The 21,039-nt window shown below is 38.3% G+C and overlaps 1 long non-coding RNA gene across 10 annotated transcripts; it reads left to right on the top strand.

Annotated features, from left to right (window-relative positions):
• Positions 1-3,994: 3,994 nt before the first annotated feature.
• On the top strand, positions 3,995-13,183 carry LOC146696576 (uncharacterized). 10 transcript variants are annotated; one of them, XR_014923292.1, is made up of 8 exons: positions 3,995-4,076; positions 4,172-6,439; positions 6,692-6,800; positions 6,906-7,025; positions 7,168-7,329; positions 11,190-11,303; positions 12,030-12,187; positions 12,615-13,183. It is a non-coding gene; the product is annotated as an uncharacterized LOC146696576 (long non-coding RNA). The 10 variants fall into 10 exon arrangements; XR_014923294.1 differs by having other exon boundaries at positions 4,282-6,439; positions 12,615-13,182; XR_014923296.1 differs by having other exon boundaries at positions 3,995-4,362; positions 5,580-6,439; positions 12,615-13,065.
• The last annotated feature ends 7,856 nt before the right edge of the window (positions 13,184-21,039 follow it).

Here is a 21,039-nt window from a genome sequence, read left to right as displayed (position 1 = left end):
TCTTTCGCCAAGACAGTGCGTTTCTCACTGTTACATGCATTTGAATGGGGAACTCACCGAAACAAAGTATAGGTTTTCATTATGTGTATAACTTGAAAATCTTAGCTCAAACAGCTGCAAAACCTGTTTTGTTTTCCCAGCACGGGGACCTTGAGTTCTATAAGATAAAGCCATAAACATGTTTGTCTGAGTCTTCTATCAAAAGTTACAGCTATTTATATGAAGTTGTTCAAAAACGCTTTATTTCGCCAAGACAGTGCGTTTCTCACTGTTGCATGCATTTGAATGGGGAACTCGCCCGAAACAAAGTATAGGTTTTCATTATGTGTATAACTTGGAAATCTTGGCTCAAACAGCTGCAAAACCTGTTCTTTTTTCCCAGCACGGGGACCTTGAGTTCTATAAGATAAAGCCATAAACATGTGTATCCGAGTCTTCTATCAAAAGTTACAGCTATTTATATGAAGTTGTACAAAAACGCTTTCTTTCGCCAAGACAGTGCGTTTCTCACTGTTGCATGCATTTGAATGGGGAACTCGCCCGAAACAAAGTATAGGTTTTCATTATGTGAATAATTTTAAAATCTTAGCTCAAACGGCTGCAAAACCTGTTTTGTTTGCCCAGCATGGGGACCTTGAGTTCTATAAGATAAAGCCATAAACATGTGTATCCGAGTCTTCTATCAAAAGTTACAGCTATTTATATGAAGTTGTACAAAAACGCTTTCTTTCGCCAAGACAGTGCGTTTCTCACTGTTACATGCATTTGAATGGGGAACTCGACCGAAACAAAGTATAGATTTTCATTATGTGTATAAGTTGGAAATCTTAGCTCACACAGCTGCAAAATCTGTTTTCCCAGCACGGGGATATTGAATTCTATAAGATAAAACCATAAATACATCAATCTGAGCCTTCTATCAAAAGTTACAGCTGTCTTCATGAAGCTGTACAAAAACACTTTATTTCGCCGAGACCGTGCGTTTCTGACTATTACATGCATTTGAATGCAGTTCTCGCACGAAACAAAGTATAGGTTTTCATTATGTGAATAACTCGAAAATCTTAGCTCAAACCTGTTTGCTCAACACGGGGATACTGAATATTATAAGATAAAGCCATAACTACGTAAATCTGAATCTTCTATCAAAAGTTACAGCTAACTTCATGAAGTTGTACAAAAAGGCTTTATTTTGCAAAGATAGTGCGTTTCTGACTATTACATGCGAGACGTGTCTCTTTACTGTGTTTAAGACACTTTACAGGTCCCTCCCCTAATGAAGAGTAGTTAGCAGCTGATTGGACCATGGAACAGGTGACCACGTTCAAAAAGCCGCTCTGACAGCTCCAGAGGGGAGAGAGGGAGAGAGTGTGTGCAACGAGCGAGTAGCCTGACAGCCGTCGCGGTCCTGACCATGGTTTTCCCAGCCTGTGCTTATCTTGTGTATTTGTGTGAGGGTGAATTGTAAAAGCCGCTCCTAGTGCATTAGCTGAGAGCTTAGGCACTCGTGGGCTGAAGCGGAAGGGGTGAGCTGCCTTTTCTTTTGGAATCGTTTTCTCCTGTTTTCTTGGTCAGGGAGCGAGGGATAGCTCTGTCATTTGTTTGTTCTTTTTCTTTCCTAGGGTTTAGTTAGTCTTTGCTGGTGGGTCTTAGTTGGTTTTGTTTATTATTTTGGCTTGGGCTCACCCTGGAGCTATGCTTCTTGTCCTTAAATAAAATCACCTTTTTTTTACTCACAACTGGTTTGGATGTTTGGCTTGGGAACCAGGGCGGGGATTTGTATCTCTCTCCTCCAACCTTATGTGCGTCCCTACACGCCTAGATTAGGGGCGTAACATAAATGGAGTTCTCACACGAAACAAAGTATAGCTTTTTATTTTGTGAATAACTTAAAAATCTTAGCTCACATAGCTTTAAAACTGTTTGCTCAACGGGGATATTGAATTCTATAAGATAAAGCCATAAATACGTATATCTGAGTTTCCTATCAAAAGTTACAGCTGTCTTCATGAAGTTGTAAACCCTTTATTTCGCCGAGACAGTGCGTTTCTGACTTTTACATGCATTTGAATGGAGTTCTCGCACGAAACAAAGTATAGGCTTTCATTTTTTCAATAACTGGAAGCTCTTGGCTCAAACAGCTGCAAAACCTGTTTCCCCAGCACGGAGATGCTGAATTGTATAAGGCAAAGCCATATTGATGTGTGTCTGAGCCTTCTATCAAAAGTTACAGGTAACTTCAAGCTGTACAAAAACACTTTATTTCGCCGAGACCGTGCGTTTCTGACTATTACATGCATTTGAATGGAGTTCTCGCACGAAACAAAGTATAGGTTTTCATCTTGTGAATAACTTGAAAATCTTAGCTCACATAGCTTTAAAACTGTTTGCTCAACACGGGGATATTAAATTCGATCAGATAAAGCCATAAATACGCATATCTGAGTCTCCTATCAAAAGTTAGAGCTGTCTTCATGAAGTTGTAAACGCTTTATTTCGCCAAGACAGTACGTTTCTGACTATTACATGCATTTGAATGGAGTTGTCGCACGAAACAAAGTATAGGTATTCATTTTGTGAATAACTTGAAAATCTTAGATCAAACAGCTGCAAAACCTGTTTGCTCAACACGGGGATATCGAACTTTAAAAGATAAAGCCATAAATATGTTTATATGCGTCTTCTATCAAAAGTTACAGCTGTCTTGAATGAAAGCATTATAGCAGCTTACCTCGATCATGTGGTAGAACAGACACATGGGCCACCTACGTGTCCTTCTACGGCAGGAGTAGTTGCCACAAACCTGCAAAACAAAAAGAAATGATCAGGTGACATGAACAGATTTATACAGCCATAAGCAAGAGATTCTTCCTGCCTGTGGGCGTCAAACTGGACCCCCCCCCCTCCTTACTGTAACTATCAAAACTATCATAGTCTAAAACTATCATCTCATATCAAAACTATTATAATCACATTATCTGACTTTATCAGTTATAACAATGAGAAACGGTAAACAATTTGGCAAATAAATTACTTATAATTGTGCTTACCTGGTCCAAATGATCCACAGTCCCTTTGCATTTGTTATAATCCAGGATGATGTGGGGCTTTCTCTTCCCAGAGTCCTGGACTTGTAGCTCACGGTGCCTGGTGCTCAATAAGACAACCTTTTTTCTTTGCTTGGGGACCTGGACGGGAGAGACGATCATCGAATCTTACTGCCCGATTAATTTGCTCAAATCATTTTTTTTTTGACATGGTAGCATGAAACAGAAGAGCCCTGTCTCCCCATTTCACAGGCTTGTTGTCGTTTCATGTTGAGACCTGTACAGGCCAGCCAGCATCACAAGCCCCATGTAAGCCTGCAACTCCTCATCTTCCAGTCTTTTACTGACCTGTTGCCCCTGCAGGTTGGTGAAATGCAGGATTAGCTGCATAATGTCCTTTGCAAAAAAAAGATGGAAAGTGCTCACAGGGCTGCTGATCCTATACGAATTGCATAATGGGTTGGTCCTGGGGTTAAAATGGGGGGAGGAAAAAATGGCAGGACCTCTTCGTGTGTGGGTTGCCACATGATTTCTCCATTTTTAGATCTCCACTGGCCATCCTCCAGTCTTGTCTCTTCCTCCTGCTCTTCTTCCTCCTTCTCCTTCTCCTCCTCCGCACATGAGCTGCAAAGCTCCTCGGTGCCTGGCAAAAATTCTTCTTCGCTGTCAGAAGTATCTCCACTGCTTGTGGAGAGTGCAAAACTGCAGCAACAGCCTCCTCTAAACTGAGTGCACGCTTCATTGTGTCTGTGCAGAAATGACCACTCAGACCAGGCTGCAAAGTATTCTCATAGACTTCAAAGGTGCACCTGAATAAACATGCTATACCATACATCCAATAAGAGAGAGGAGGCACACTCTTGATCAAGAAAAAACATAAGCGCACGCCTTTGATCTCTCTCCCCCCCCCCCCCCCCCCCCCTCTCTCTCTCTCTCTCTCTCACACACACACACACACACATGCACATACATACATACACAATACCATTTTATGGTGGTTAGCTGTTTTATTGTCATGCATTTTACAAGGTAAGATAACCATGTCCTGCATTCAAAACCACTGAAAATGTCTATGGTGGTGCTGTGCCTAATATTGTGCTGGTGTATGCTGGGTAATCGCACAGCTAGCGACTGGGTGACTTTATTCACCCGCTTCGGCTGTTGTCAGTCCATATCCCCTAGATATGGACCATCTCCTGCTAGATTGTTCAGAAGGTTGTTATCATCCATCCAGATGGAGGATCACTAACAGGAGCGTGGGAAGACTCCAGAATCCACTCTGGCTGCAATCCGGTGGATACAGGAGTGTGTACAGGTAAGACCGTTTAAACGGACAGCATTTATAGAATGACTATTAAAAGTCAGACCAGCGAGTGTCAATAATGTTAATGTGGTTATGTTAGTAATACACCGAGTGCTAATATAACAGCTTTAAGATGCATTTGTAGATGTTATTATGTGTTTTACCGTCTTTATGGTGCTAGCTTAAAGTTACGGTGTAAACGTTAGCTTATATTGGAGTAAAGCTGTTACTGTTTAAACGATGTTAGCACAGAAATATTAGCTTCTGTCATGACTGACGAAGTTACTAGTTAATAAAGTTTCCAGTAAAGTGTTTAATCGCAGCCACAGACTGACAGCAAATATCTCGATTAGCTTCAGTGCATCTGTAATAAATATGTGCAAGTTTCAGTGCTTCGTTTAAACTGTATGATACTTATACTGACCCAGGGTCAGTGTAAAATACAATCCTAGCTGTGTGAACAAAGCCTGGCTCCTTTAATCCTGCATGAAAAACCTCAGGATGCAGGCTATTATTACTCTTTCCTGCTGGCACACCTGTCACACCTGAGAGTCAGCTAGAAACTTACAGTGACGTGGACATCATGCAAAGACTGCCAGACTCTGTAATACTGCAAATGATCAGTGACTCAAGTTAACACTAAACTTTAAACGGTACCTCTGTGTCTCTGTGTGCTGAACATTTAGGATTGAGTCAGGCTGCATCTGTGTTAGTCCTCTGACAGACTGGTGACCTGTCCAGGTGTGCTCTACCTATGACTACTGGGACAGGCTCTAGCTCCTGTAATAGAAATTTTATGTTATTCTCATTTAAAGCATTTAAGTGCTTATGCATATGCTTAGTTGTGACACTGTTATAGACTGTTCAATGAAGGTTTCTAAAACTAGATGAACTTACTTCAGCAGTTTGAGAAAACAACTCCCTTTACAGGTGCTGATAACGTCAAGGGCACAAAACAGCATAACCATTGATCCGTTAGGTTTCATAGCGAGACACGTGAAGTGGCAGAGCTGACATGACTGAACTGTGATGTTTGATGTGTGTTTGCTCTCCTGTGCACAGTAATAAATAGCATGATCACAGCTCTTTCTGTGTTGCAGACTTTATTTAAAAAATTCCATGACATCTACTATAACTGAACCAACCTGGTGCTCTTCATTTATGGAGGCTGTTGAGTCTGAATGTTGGATGTTGTGTATCTCGTGTTCTCTGGGCTTTGTTGTCCTCAGTCTTTTTGCAGGATCAGAAAACAAAACCGGGAGGCGCGTAAATGTTTCTTCTCCATGATGTTTCTTCAAATGTTTCTTCTGGATGATGATATGACCGTGACACGGGATGCCACCTTTGGTCTTGTGACGAAGCAAAGCTCAGGAAGAAGTGTGATTAAATGGTACCCACATGTTGAGAAGGATGTACAGGGCACCTGCAGCCAAATCCAAGCTTCAGCTTAGTTGTAGTTGCAGAATGCTATAGGACTGAGACATCTAAGGCATCAAATGTTTGATTAAACGGATGAAAAAGAGAAGTTTTTTCCCTATAATTATCACTTCTTAAAATCTGTAGCAACTTCAAGTCTGTCAGCATGCTGAGCATGCTCAGAATGTGACAATATATTTTTGTTCAATATTTAATTTCTTTCAGTTGCAATTGTTAAATGAAAAAATATATATTCTTATAATTTAGCAAACGAATTTATAAAAAAAAAAATACATATATCTGTATTAGTTTTAGTAAATTAATTTGACACCTGTATTGAAAATACCATATTGTATTCATACAGAATCAGTATGGTATCATTGTTTGTCTGTTCACTGATTGTTGAAGCTAAGAGCTACTTTGATCTGTTTAGATCTAAAGTATCCAAAGTTGAGTTCTAATGTTTCTTCACCCCTGTGTGTGTGATATGTGATTTCCTACATGCTGGCAGAGCAGAGCAGCAGTTTGTGCTCACAGATGGTGACGGTGTGGAGAGACGGTGGTATTTCCTCAGAAGAACCAGCAGAGTCACAAAGGACACCAGTCCATCTCACCACCTTGACTTGCTGACTGATGTTCGTCTACACTGCACAGAGGAAATCAACTGACCGAGGTTTGTCCAGTGACGTGTTATGAAATGTATATTTGTTTTATGCTTACAGATATGTTTTTCTTGACAGAGGCTCTGCAGAGGTTAGACAAAGCAGAGAAAACATGTGCTTTACATTTTACTGTGATTTATTGAGATATTTGTTGCCTGATGTTCAGCAGGAATGGAGAAATAGAATCAAAGGGAGATGTTTTTCCTGTTTTTGTAATGATGTAAGTAAATCTTCAATATTATTTATTTGCTTGGTTATATTAGGAGCGTTTCTGAGTGAGGGGGAGAGGAGTCATCATCCAGGTAAAGTGACGTGGATCAGTGGATACACTTGTCTCCCCTTTAAAGGAGACGATCCAAGTCATCCTTAAATGTTAGCGCTTTCAAATACACAAACATTTTTAAAGGACAAAAATGAACATCCAACTTTGACTGTAATACAAAATAAATCTTTGCATGTGTGTTTTCAAACTCTCAGATGGGCAGTATATCAGTCTTGGACTGTCTAACCTGCCGGAGCAGCACTGAATGACCACCGCACGAGCATGTTCCTGCAACATTCAGCATCTGATCCTTCATCTGTGTGCTTCTGCTTTTGGTAAGTAGAGTTACCCAACTCCAGTAACTCTAAACACATGCCATCCATTTCTAACGGCCTGGTTACTTCCTGTCAGTTACTTTAGAAACCATGTGGTCACCTGACCTAACACTGTTTCTTCTTCTTCTCCTTAATGTTGAAGTGTCAAATGTCAAACAGCTGGAGAGGAAACTACACCAGTGTACTGGGATGTTTCAGCAACACGTGCCAGATGCTGTTCCTTCATGGTGACATCACCAGAGACAGTCCCGCCCACCTCAGGACCCATTGATTATGATGATCTGATCCATCAAACCCCCAGCAGGTGAACTTTATTCATGACATAACACCGCAACAATGTAAAAAATTAAACAGCAACAGTCTAAATGTAAAGTGCATTCTAAAGTCCTCTTCAATAAATTGTATGCAAAGAGTCATTCAGGTCACTACAGAACCCAGAGTCTTCATCATTAAATCTCTGGTTGCTTCATTTTTTCTATCCTATATCAGATATTTTAAAGGTTAGCTTAGGTAAAGTTCCATTCTCATGGTGAGGCAAAGTGCTTTATGTGTGTGTGTGCCCGTGTCATGAACGGCTATAAAAGGCCTATAATTAAAGAACAAAGCGGGGTTTGAGTTCGAGTTGCGGCAGACTGTCACTACTTGTAAATGGAACGCAGCCTTCCTACGGCGGACAGCTAATAACAGGAATCGGACGCGGTCCAGCCAAGTCCACAGCAACCACCATAGCAACCGCCTAGCATGACCTTAAAAACATATTCTGTCTTCATAACTATCAAAATCGTGAAATGATTTGCAAAGTGTGAAAGTGTTACAGCTGCAGAGAGCTATGGCGGTATCTATGGAAGCTGTTTACATAGCTAATAATATACGATGTAACCATGGAGACAGTCAGTCACTTGAGCTAGCGGTGCATGTTTACTACAGTGAATAAGGTGATTGAGTGCACAGCGTCCACACTCTGCAGGGGGTAAAGACATTACTTCAATATTGTTTTATATTGATATATATTAGCCTTCTGTTGACCATCACCTCAGGTTCACCATTACAGTTTCAGATTACAGATGCACACTGTCTAAACACATTCAAAAACTCATGTCTCAGAAATAAGCACAGCTGTTCATGTTTGTCATTAGAGTTTTATTTGTAAGAAAATTATGAACTTCATATTGTGCATTAAATAAAAGAACATTTCACAACTCTGAGTCAACAGAAACAGGTAACAGAAATGTCTCTAATGTGTACAGTGTAGTGTAAGCATTAAAAGATCATAAAGGAAAAACTAACATTTATGTGAAACTAATTGTAATAAAAAATGAGCAGGTGCTTTATAGATTTAAAAGAAAGAATCTGAAAACAACACTTTTTTGGTCTAAGTGATCAAAGTAGAAAACAGAACTGATGTTCAAGAACAAACCGTAGCTGCACTAATATTACACATCTCGATCGTTGTACTGAACAGACATGTTGCTTTTAAAACCACATGCAGTGTGTGACCATGACTGTTCACTGAGACCATGAACGCCACTTCGCTGAAGCATTCTTCTTCTTCTTCTTGCCATTAAATTGGAAGCAGAAGCAGCACGAGCTGATTTGATCTACTGAAAGGAAAAAGCAGAACATCTGAGTTGAAACCAGTCAGCTGAAATCATTAAGACAGGAACAAATTCAATGCAGTGTCTCAAGTGGCTTAGCCTGTTACAACTGTTGATACAAGCTAAATACGGTTAACACACAGTGTCAGGGAGCTCCAGTGTGGGAACTAGTGGCTTTAGGTTTGTAGTCATTTAACTTTCATCCATTCATTCATTTAATTCAGGAGGAAGAAATGCCAGGTTGGTGCAGGCTGGTTACATGCATTTGGTCCCATGCTGTCTTTAATTAAATGACTTGGTTCATTTTATGGCTGGGCTGTATGTGGGGTTATATCATGTTATTTGGGCAGGAGTACCTGTCCCCTGTTAGACTTAGAAAGTTTCTCCATAAGTAGAGTTTCTAACTCTTCTAGCACATCTGTGGCTGACAGCTTTTTGGTGGCTCTTTTTACCCCACACTGGTTGTGAGTGTGTAAATAGCCCCACTAGTTATTTTGGGTTGCAGTTAACTAGGGAGGAAGGGGTGGGTATGCCATGATTAGGTGAATAACAATTATATGTGATACATAAATTTCACAATGCATGCATATATCTCTATCAATTAAACCTGGCCTGAGGGCTGCCATTTTTTTACATTCAGTTATTTCTCTTAGAAATGTTGGAACTAAATAATGAATGTGTTACAGTTAAAGTGAAACACTGGTCAGTGTAAATGGCTCATTGGGACACAGAAACCTTTAAATTAAACCTGATATCTAGTGTCAAACAATATCAAAGCTGTAAAAGATGTTTACATTCAGAATTTATAAAACTATTATTGTAAATAAATTCAAACAAGTGAGCTTTTCTCTTTGTGCTGAATATCAACACTGTGGTTTCTTAGACTGTAAGCTGTACTTTAGTGCAACCAGTTGCAGAAGCTGCCACTCCAAATGTCTTTTGATAACAAGAAAAAAATACCTTTTCAGTACACGGCCTGAAGTTCTTCTCCGACATCTTCTGCAATCGGCTTTGTCTGCTGGTTTGAAGACAATAAACCACAAAAAAGATGATTTAGTCACTTTGTCTGCGTCATGCAGCTCGAATGTGTCGTGTAACGATGTTGAATAGCCGTCGTTATCCCTCTGCTTTGAGCCTTTTATCAAAAGTTACAGCTAACTTCATGAAGTTGTACAAAAAGGCTTCATTTCGCCGAGACAGTGCGTTTCTGACTATTACATGCATTTGAATGGAGTTCTTGCACGAAACAAAGTATAAGTTTTCATTATGTGAATAACTTGTATTTTACACTGACCCTGGGTCAGTATCAACTTCATGAAGACAGCTGTAACTTTTGATAGAGGACTCACACACACACATATTTATGGCTTTGCCTTATAGAATTCAGCATCTCCGTGCTGAGGAAATAGGTTTTGCAGCTGTTTGAGCTAAGATTTTCAAGTTATTCACAAATTGAAAACCTATACTTTGTGTCGGGCGAGAACTCCATTCAAATGCATGTAATAGCGAGAAACGCACTAACGTGGTGAAATAAAGCGTTTTTCCATAAACTTCATAAAGACAGCTGTAAATTTTGAGAGAAGACTCACACACACATTGGGGGGATATTGAAGTCTATAAGATAAAGCCATGAATATGTTTGTCTGAGTCTTCTATCAAAAGTTACAGCAAGCTCTATGAAGTTGATGAGAAACGCGTTTCTCACTGTTACATGCATTTGAATTTAGTTCTTGCCCGACACAAAGTATAGGTTTTAATTTGTGAATAACTTGAAAATCTTAGCTCAAACAGCTGCAAAACCTATTTCCTGAGCACTGAGATGCTGAATTCTATAAGGCAAAGCCATAAATATGTGTGTGTGATTCTTCTATCAACAGTTACAGCTGTCTTCTTGAAGTTGATACTGACCCAGGGTCAGTGTAAAATACAATCCTAGCTGTGTGAACAAAGCTTGGCTCCTTTAATCCTGCATGACAAACCTCAGGATGCAGGTTATTATTACTCTTTCCTGCTGGCACACCTGAGAGTCAGCTAGAAACTTACAGTGACGTGGACATCATGCAAAGACTGCCAGACTCTGTAATACTGTGAATGATCAGTGACTCAAGTTAACACTAAACTTTAAACAGTACCTCTGTGTCTCTGTGTGCTGAACATTTAGGATTGAGTCTGCATTGACTTTATTTATTGAGACTTTAATGTGCTAAAAGCAGGTTGAAGACAGCTCAGAAACATTTGAAGATTAAAATTTAGCATTATGGCTGCTGGTGGTTTGTAAAGCCTATACTCAGCTGTAGTTTTTGTTACTAATTTATGTTTGTTGTTGTTTAACACAGATTTCAGAAGAGCAAATATGCTTAATAGTTTAACTAGATTTCATTTGTCAGTGTGGGACTGCTGAGTCACCTGAAGAACTCATTTCATTCATTCTCCACATGATGTTCATATACAGAAATGTTTCACAGGAACTGGTTCCTCCCAAACTGTGAACTAGTGTGTTTCCATAGATTATCTCTGTATGAATGTACTTTTAAATGAAGGCAAGTGTTTGTCCTTTTTTGTTCCTCAGTTACAGTACGTGATATCTTGATATCAGGCGGTCAACACTGGGGGAAGACAAGAAGCAGACGTACTTCCAAGAGGGAGCTGCAGTGAGGACACAGCCAGGTCACTGAGGTCAGAGGTCAGAATCTGAAACAGCTCAGGTTTATATTTTAGGGGTTATAAAAAATCAAAATGTATTTATGAAGAAACCTTTAAATAATAGTCATAATTATGATTATTATAAGAAATATCAAACATTTAAGTGGATTTTCTGTTACACATGTTGTATTAGCCCTGCAATAAACTGGCAGCCTGTCTTTGTCCTGTATCAGCTGGGATAGGCTTCATCCTCCCGCAACCCTGAATTGGATACATTGTATTCCAATTATGTAATCTGATCATTTACAAACTCAAGGTATCTAATCAAAATGTAAGTAATAATTATAAAATGGGAAAGCAGAAATAAGTGTGACATAAATGTAAATGTGTTAGCTGACATAGAGGACAGCTACATGTAGTCTGAAAAACCTTTGTTGTCAAGTTTGCAGGTATATCAGCACGAGACATTCTTACATAGAAGAGTCTGTTAAAGTCTCTAACTCAGCGAAGCATTATTGGTCCCGTCTGTTTGGATAAATATAGTAAGTTGATGTTTGTCCATTTATTGACACATTTTCTTAAGTGCTTATCCAGTTCAGGATCACAGTGGAGCTGCAGCTGGATATGTTCATTAAATAAACCTTACAAAAGTTAACAATAAACCTGCATCCATGTACGTTGTTGTCCACAAGATAAGAAAATCAAACTGGAACACTGTGGAACATGTTAATAAATGTTTGTGTGTTTATGCCTGTGTCTTTCACAGGAGGCGCTGGAAGGTTTCCCTAATAGTTCCTGGTGAATCAAAGCAGAACCATAAAGGTTGCTGGATTGCATGATGGCCTTACCCCTGAGCAGTCATCCTGTTAAAGGAGGAACCAGTTAGAAGCTGTTTTCAAAGTAGCTGAGCAGATTTCATCTCAAGTAAGCGATTAACTGTTTGTTCATCTGTTCTGCCACTTAAAGAGCATTTAAGGACGTCTTTTGAGTGTCCAGCTGAATTAATTCTACTGGCTCTCATGGTCATTTGTTATTATAGACATATTTTTCATGTTCATCCAGCTATTTAGTAAATTCTATCTATTTAGTAATATCCGTCAGCTATAAAATGTAATATAAATATAAAAAATATCTAAATATCTCCTGCACTTTATATTTTAATGATGTAAGTCTGTTATCGTGTTACATTAGCATTCCTCACATATCAATGAGATGCTGTACAGTACAATCCTACTGACGCAGCAGAGGGATAACGACGGCTATTCAACATCGTTACACGACACATTCGAGCTGCATGACACAGACAAAGTGACTAAATCATCTTTTTTATGGTTTATTGTCTTCAAACCAGCAGACAAAGCCGATTGCAGAAGATTTCGGAGAAGAACTTCAGGCCGTGTACTGAAAAGGTATTTTTTTCTTGTTATCAAAAGACATTTGGAGTGGCAGCTTCTGCAACTGGTTGCACTAAAGTACAGCTTACAGTCTAAGAAACCACAGTGTTGATATTCAGCACAAAGAGAAAAGCTCACTTGTTTGAATTTATTTACAATAATAGTTTTATAAATTCTGAATGTAAACATCTTTTACAGCTTTGATATTGTTTGACACTAGATATCAGGTTTAATTTAAAGGTTTCTGTGTCCCAATGAGCCATTTACACTGACCAGTGTTTCACTTTAACTGTAACACATTCATTATTTAGTTCCAACATTTCTAAGAGAAATAACTGAATGTAAAAAATGGCAGCCCTCAGGCCAGGTTTAATTGATAGAGATATATGCATGCATTGTGAAATTTATGTATCACATATAATTGTTATTCACCTAATCATGGCATACCCACCCCTTCCTCCCTAGTTAACTGCAACCCAAAATAACTAGTGGGGCTATTTACACACTCACAACCAGTGTGGGGTAAAAAGAGCCACCAAAAAGCTGTCAGCCACAGATGTGCTAGAAGAGTTAGAAACTCTACTTATGGAGAAACTTTCTAAGTCTAACAGGGGACAGGTACTCCTGCCCAAATAACATGATATAACCCCACATACAGCCCAGCCATAAAATGAACCAAGTCATTTAATTAAAGACAGCATGGGACCAAATACATGTAACCAGCCTGCACCAACCTGGCATTTCTTCCTCCTGAATTAAATGAATGAATGGATGAAAGTTAAATGACTACAAACCTAAAGCCACTAGTTCCCACACTGGAGCTCCCTGACACTGTGTGTTAACCGTATTTAGCTTGTATCAACAGTTGTAACAGGCTAAGCCACTTGAGACACTGCATTGAATTTGTTCCTGTCTTAATGATTTCAGCTGACTGGTTTCAACTCAGATGTTCTGCTTTTTCCTTTCAGTAGATCAAATCAGCTCGTGCTGCTTCTGCTTCCAATTTAATGGCAAGAAGAAGAAGAAGAATGCTTCAGCGAAGTGGCGTTCATGGTCTCAGTGAACAGTCATGGTCACACACTGCATGTGGTTTTAAAAGCAACATGTCTGTTCAGTACAACGATCGAGATGTGTAATATTAGTGCAGCTACGGTTTGTTCTTGAACATCAGTTCTGTTTTCTACTTTGATCACTTAGACCAAAAAAGTGTTGTTTTCAGATTCTTTCTTTTAAATCTATAAAGCACCTGCTCATTTTTTATTACAATTAGTTTCACATAAATGTTAGTTTTTCCTTTATGATCTTTTAATGCTTACACTACACTGTACACATTAGAGACATTTCTGTTACCTGTTTCTGTTGACTCAGAGTTGTGAAATGTTCTTTTATTTAATGCACAATATGAAGTTCATAATTTTCTTACAAATAAAACTCTAATGACAAACATGAACAGCTGTGCTTATTTCTGAGACATGAGTTTTTGAATGTGTTTAGACAGTGTGCATCTGTAATCTGAAACTGTAATGGTGAACCTGAGGTGATGGTCAACAGAAGGCTAATATATATCAATATAAAACAATATTGAAGTAATGTCTTTACCCCCTGCAGAGTGTGGACGCTGTGCACTCAATCACCTTATTCACTGTAGTAAACATGCACCGCTAGCTCAAGTGACTGACTGTCTCCATGGTTACATCGTATATTATTAGCTATGTAAACAGCTTCCATAGATACCGCCATAGCTCTCTGCAGCTGTAACACTTTCACACTTTGCAAATCATTTCACGATTTTGATAGTTATGAAGACAGAATATGTTTTTAAGGTCATGCTAGGCGGTTGCTATGGTGGTTGCTGTGGACTTGGCTGGACCGCGTCCGATTCCTGTTATTAGCTGTCCGCCGTAGGAAGGCTGCGTTCCATTTACAAGTAGTGACAGTCTGCCGCAACTCGAACTCAAACCCCGCTTTGTTCTTTAATTATAGGCCTTTTATAGCCGTTCATGACACGGGCACACACACACATAAAGCACTTTGCCTCACCATGCGAATGGAACTTTACCTAAGATAACCTTTAAAATATCTGATATAGGATAGAAAAATGAAGCAACCAGAGATTTAATGATGAAGACTCTAAAACCCACTGTCTTGGCGAAATAAAGCGTTTTTGAACAACTTCATATAAATCGCTGTAACTTTTGATAGAAGACTCAGACAAACATGTTTATGGCTTTATCTTATAGAACTCAATATCCCCGTTCTGGGCAAACAGAACAGGTTTTGCAGCCGTTTGAGCTAAGATTTTAAAATTATTCATATAATGAAAACCTATACTTTGTCTCAGGCGAGTTTCCCATTCAAATGCATGTAACAGTGAGCAACGCATTGTCTTGGCGAAATAAAGCGTTTTTGAACAACTTCATATAAATCGCTGTAACTTTTGATAGAAGACTCAGACAAACATGTTTATGGCTTTATCTTATAGAACTCAATATCCCCGTGCTGGGCAAACAGGTTTTGCAGCCGTTTGAGCTAAGATTTTAAAATTATTCACATAATGAAAACCTATACGTTGTTTCAGGCGAGTTTCCCATTCAAATGCATGTAACAGTGAGAAACGCATTGTCTTGGCGAAATAAAGCGTTTTTGAACAACTTCATATAAATCGCTGTAACTTTTGATAGAAGACTCAGACAAACATGTTTATGGCTTTATCTTATAGAACTCAATATCCCCGTGCTGGGCAAACAGGTTTTGCAGCCGTTTGAGCTAAGATTTTAAAATTATTCACATAATGAAAACCTATACTTTGTTTCAGGCGAGTTTCCCATTCAAATGCATGTAACAGTGAGAAACGCATTGTCTTGGCGAAATAAAGCGTTTTTGAACAACTTCATATAAATCGCTGTAACTTTTGATAGAAGACTCAGACAAACATGTTTATGGCTTTATCTTATAGAACTCAATATCCCCGTGCTGGGCAAACAGGTTTTGCAGCCGTTTGAGCTAAGATTTTAAAATTATTCACATAATGAAAACCTATACTTTGTTTCAGGCGAGTTTCCCATTCAAATGCATGTAACAGTGAGAAACGCATTGTCTTGGCGAAATAAAGTTTTTTTTGAACAACTTCATATAAATCGCTGTAACTTTTGATAGAAGACTCAGACAAACATGTTTATGGCTTTATCTTATAGAACTCAATATCCCCGTGCTGGGCAAACAGAACAGGTTTTGCAGCCGTTTGAGCTAAGATTTTAAAATTATTCACATAATGAAAACCTATACTTTGTTTCAGGCGAGTTTCCCATTCAAATGCATGTAACAGTGAGAAACGCATTGTCTTGGCGAAATAAAGCGTTTTTGAACAACTTCATATAAATCGCTGTAACTTTTGATAGAAGACTCAGACAAACATGTTTATGGCTTTATCTTATAGAACTCAATATCCCTGTGCTGGGCAAACAGGTTTTGCAGCCGTTTGAGCTAAGATTTTAAAATTATTCACATAATGAAAACCTATACTTTGTTTCAGGCGAGTTTCCCATTCAAATGCATGTAACAGTGAGAAACGCATTGTCTTGGCGAAATAAAGCGTTTTTGAACAACTTCATATAAATCGCTGTAACTTTTGATAGAAGACTCAGACAAACATGTTTATGGCTTTATCTTATAGAACTCAATATCCCCGTGCTTGGGCAAACAGGTTTTGCAGCCGTTTGAGCTAAGATTTTAAAATTATTCACATAATGAAAACCTATACTTTGTTTCAGGCGAGTTTCCCATTCAAATGCATGTAACAGTGAGAAACGCATTGTCTTGGCGAAATAAAGTTTTTTTTGAACAACTTCATATAAATCGCTGTAACTTTTGATAGAAGACTCAGACAAACATGTTTATGGCTTTATCTTATAGAACTCAATATCCCCGTGCTGGGCAAACAGAACAGGTTTTGCAGCCGTTTGAGCTAAGATTTTAAAATTATTCACATAATGAAAACCTATACTTTGTCTCAGGCGAGTTTCCCATTCAAATGCATGTAACAGTGAGCAACGCATTGTCTTGGCGAAATAAAGCGTTTTTGAACAACTTCATATAAATCGCTGTAACTTTTGATAGAAGACTCAGACAAACATGTTTATGGCTTTATCTTATAGAACTCAATATCCCCGTGCTGGGCAAACAGGTTTTGCAGCCGTTTGAGCTAAGATTTTAAAATTATTCACATAATGAAAACCTATACGTTGTTTCAGGCGAGTTTCCCATTCAAATGCATGTAACAGTGAGAAACGCATTGTCTTGGCGAAATAAAGCGTTTTTGAACAACTTCATATAAATCGCTGTAACTTTTGATAGAAGACTCAGACAAACATGTTTATGGCTTTATCTTATAGAACTCAATATCCCCGTGCTGGGCAAACAGGTTTTGCAGCCGTTTGAGCTAAGATTTTAAAATTATTCACATAATGAAAACCTATACTTTGTTTCAGGCGAGTTTCCCATTCAAATGCATGTAACAGTGAGAAACGCATTGTCTTGGCGAAATAAAGCGTTTTTGAACAACTTCATATAAATCGCTGTAACTTTTGATAGAAGACTCAGACAAACATGTTTATGGCTTTATCTTATAGAACTCAATATCCCCGTGCTGGGCAAACAGAACAGGTTTTGCAGCCGTTTGAGCTAAGATTTTAAAATTATTCACATAATGAAAACCTATACTTTGTTTCAGGCGAGTTTCCCATTCAAATGCATGTAACAGTGAGAAACGCATTGTCTTGGCGAAATAAAGCGTTTTTGAACAACTTCATATAAATCGCTGTAACTTTTGATAGAAGACTCAGACAAACATGTTTATGGCTTTATCTTATAGAACTCAATATCCCCGTGCTGGGCAAACAGGTTTTGCAGCCGTTTGAGCTAAGATTTTAAAATTATTCACATAATGAAAACCTATACGTTGTTTCAGGCGAGTTTCCCATTCAAATGCATGTAACAGTGAGAAACGCATTGTCTTGGCGAAATAAAGCGTTTTTGAACAACTTCATATAAATCGCTGTAACTTTTGATAGAAGACTCAGACAAACATGTTTATGGCTTTATCTTATAGAACTCAATATCCCCGTTCTGGGCAAACAGAACAGGTTTTGCAGCCGTTTGAGCTAAGATTTTAAAATTATTCACATAATGAAAACCTATACTTTGTCTCAGGCGAGTTTCCCATTCAAATGCATGTAACAGTGAGAAACGCATTGTCTTGGCGAAATAAAGCGTTTTTGAACAACTTCATATAAATCGCTGTAACTTTTGATAGAAGACTCAGACAAACATGTTTATGGCTTTATCTTATAGAACTCAATATCCCCGTGCTGGGCAAACAGAACAGGTTTTGCAGCCGTTTGAGCTAAGATTTTAAAATTATTCACATAATGAAAACCTATACTTTGTTTCAGGCGAGTTTCCCATTCAAATGCATGTAACAGTGAGAAACGCATTGTCTTGGCGAAATAAAGCGTTTTTGAACAACTTCATATAAATCGCTGTAACTTTTGATAGAAGACTCAGACAAACATGTTTATGGCTTTATCTTATAGAACTCAATATCCCTGTGCTGGGCAAACAAGTTTTGCAGCCGTTTGAGCTAAGATTTTAAAATTATTCACATAATGAAAACCTATACTTTGTTTCAGGCGAGTTTCCCATTCAAATGCATGTAACAGTGAGAAACGCATTGTCTTGGCGAAATAAAGCGTTTTTGAACAACTTCATATAAATCGCTGTAACTTTTGATAGAAGACTCAGACAAACATGTTTATGGCTTTATCTTATAGAACTCAATATCCCCGTGCTTGGGCAAACAGGTTTTGCAGCCGTTTGAGCTAAGATTTTAAAATTATTCACATAATGAAAACCTATACTTTGTTTCAGGCGAGTTTCCCATTCAAATGCATGTAACAGTGAGAAACGCATTGTCTTGGCGAAATAAAGTTTTTTTTGAACAACTTCATATAAATCGCTGTAACTTTTGATAGAAGACTCAGACAAACATGTTTATGGCTTTATCTTATAGAACTCAATATCCCCGTGCTGGGCAAACAGAAGAGGTTTTGCAGCCGTTTGAGCTAAGATTTTAAAATTATTCACATAATGAAAACCTATACTTTGTTTCAGGCGAGTTTCCCATTCAAATGCATGTAACAGTGAGAAACGCATTGTCTTGGCGAAATAAAGCGTTTTTGAACAACTTCATATAAATCGCTGTAACTTTTGATAGAAGACTCAGACAAACATGTTTATGGCTTTATCTTATAGAACTCAATATCCCCGTGCTTGGGCAAACAGGTTTTGCAGCCGTTTGAGCTAAGATTTTAAAATTCTTCACATAATGAAAACCTATACTTTGTTTCAGGCGAGTTTCCCATTCAAATGCATGTAACAGTGAGAAACGCATTATCTTGGCGAAATAAAGTTTTTTTTGAACAACTTCATATAAATCGCTGTAACTTTTGATAGAAGACTCAGACAAACATGTTTATGGCTTTATCTTATAGAACTCAATATCCCCGTGCTGGGCAAACAGGTTTTGCAGCCGTTTGAGCTAAGATTTTAAAATTATTCACATAATGAAAACCTATACTTTGTTTCAGGCGAGTTTCCCATTCAAATGCATGTAACAGTGAGAAACGCATTGTCTTGGCGAAATAAAGCGTTTTTGAACAACTTCATATAAATCGCTGTAACTTTTGATAGAAGACTCAGACAAACATGTTTATGGCTTTATCTTATAGAACTCAATATCCCCGTGCTGGGCAAACAGGTTTTGCAGCCGTTTGAGCTAAGATTTTAAAATTATTCACATAATGAAAACCTATACTTTGTCTCAGGCGAGTTTCCCATTCAAATGCATGTAACAGTGAGAAACGCATTGTCTTGGCGAAATAAAGCGTTTTTGAACAACTTCATATAAATCGCTGTAACTTTTGATAGAAGACTCAGACAAACATGTTTATGGCTTTATCTTATAGAACTCAATATCCCCGTGCTGGGCAAACAGAAGAGGTTTTGCAGCCGTTTGAGCTAAGATTTTAAAATTATTCACATAATGAAAACCTATACTTTGTTTCAGGCGAGTTTCCCATTCAAATGCATGTAACAGTGAGAAACGCATTGTCTTGGCGAAATAAAGCGTTTTTGAACAACTTCATATAAATCGCTGTAACTTTTGATAGAAGACTCAGACAAACATGTTTATGGCTTTATCTTATAGAACTCAATATCCCCGTGCTGGGCAAACAGGTTTTGCAGCCGTTTGAGCTAAGATTTTAAAATTATTCACATAATGAAAACCTATACTTTGTCTCAGGCGAGTTTCCCATTCAAATGCATGTAACAGTGAGAAACGCATTGTCTTGGCGAAATAAAGCGTTTTTGAACAACTTCATATAAATCGCTGTAACTTTTGATAGAAGACTCAGACAAACATGTTTATGGCTTTATCTTATAGAACTCAATATCCCCGTGCTGGGCAAACAGAACAGGTTTTGCAGCCGTTTGAGCTAAGATTTTAAAATTATTCACATAATGAAAACCTATACTTTGTCTCAGGCGAGTTTCCCATTCAAATGCATGTAACAGTGAGCAACGCATTGTCTTGGCGAAATAAAGCGTTTTTGAACAACTTCATATAAATCGCTGTAACTTTTGATAGAAGACTCAGACAAACATGTTTATGGCTTTATCTTATAGAACTCAATATCCCCGTGCTGGGCAAACAGGTTTTGCAGCCGTTTGAGCTAAGATTTTAAAATTATTCACATAATGAAAACCTATACTTTGTCTCAGGCGAGTTTCCCATTCAAATGCATGTAACAGTGAGAAACGCATTGTCTTGGCGAAATAAAGCGTTTTTGAACAACTTCATATAAATCGCTGTAACTTTTGATAGAAGACTCAGACAAACATGTTTATGGCTTTATCTTATAGAACTCAATATCCCCGTGCTGGGCAAACAGAAGAGGTTTTGCAGCCGTTTGAGCTAAGATTTTAAAATTATTCACATAATGAAAACCTATACTTTGTCTCAGGCGAGTTTCCCATTCAAATGCATGTAACAGTGAGAAACGCATTGTCTTGGCGAAATAAAGCGTTTTTGAACAACTTCATATAAATCGCTGTAACTTTTGATAGAAGACTCAGACAAACATGTTTATGGCTTTATCTTATAGAACTCAATATCCCCGTGCTGGGCAAACAGAAGAGGTTTTGCAGCCGTTTGAGCTAAGATTTTAAAATTATTCACATAATGAAAACCTATACTTTGTTTCAGGCGAGTTTCCCATTCAAATGCATGTAACAGTGAGAAACGCATTGTCTTGGCGAAATAAA

The sequence above is a fragment of the Copadichromis virginalis genome, linkage group LG12 (assembly GCF_057382275.1).
Source record: "Copadichromis virginalis isolate Kocher_CV1m ecotype Utaka linkage group LG12, C_Virginalis_male_GT1.1, whole genome shotgun sequence".
Classification (NCBI taxonomy): Eukaryota; Metazoa; Chordata; class Actinopteri; order Cichliformes; family Cichlidae; genus Copadichromis; species Copadichromis virginalis.
This window is presented reverse-complemented; position numbering and strand designations above follow the sequence as displayed.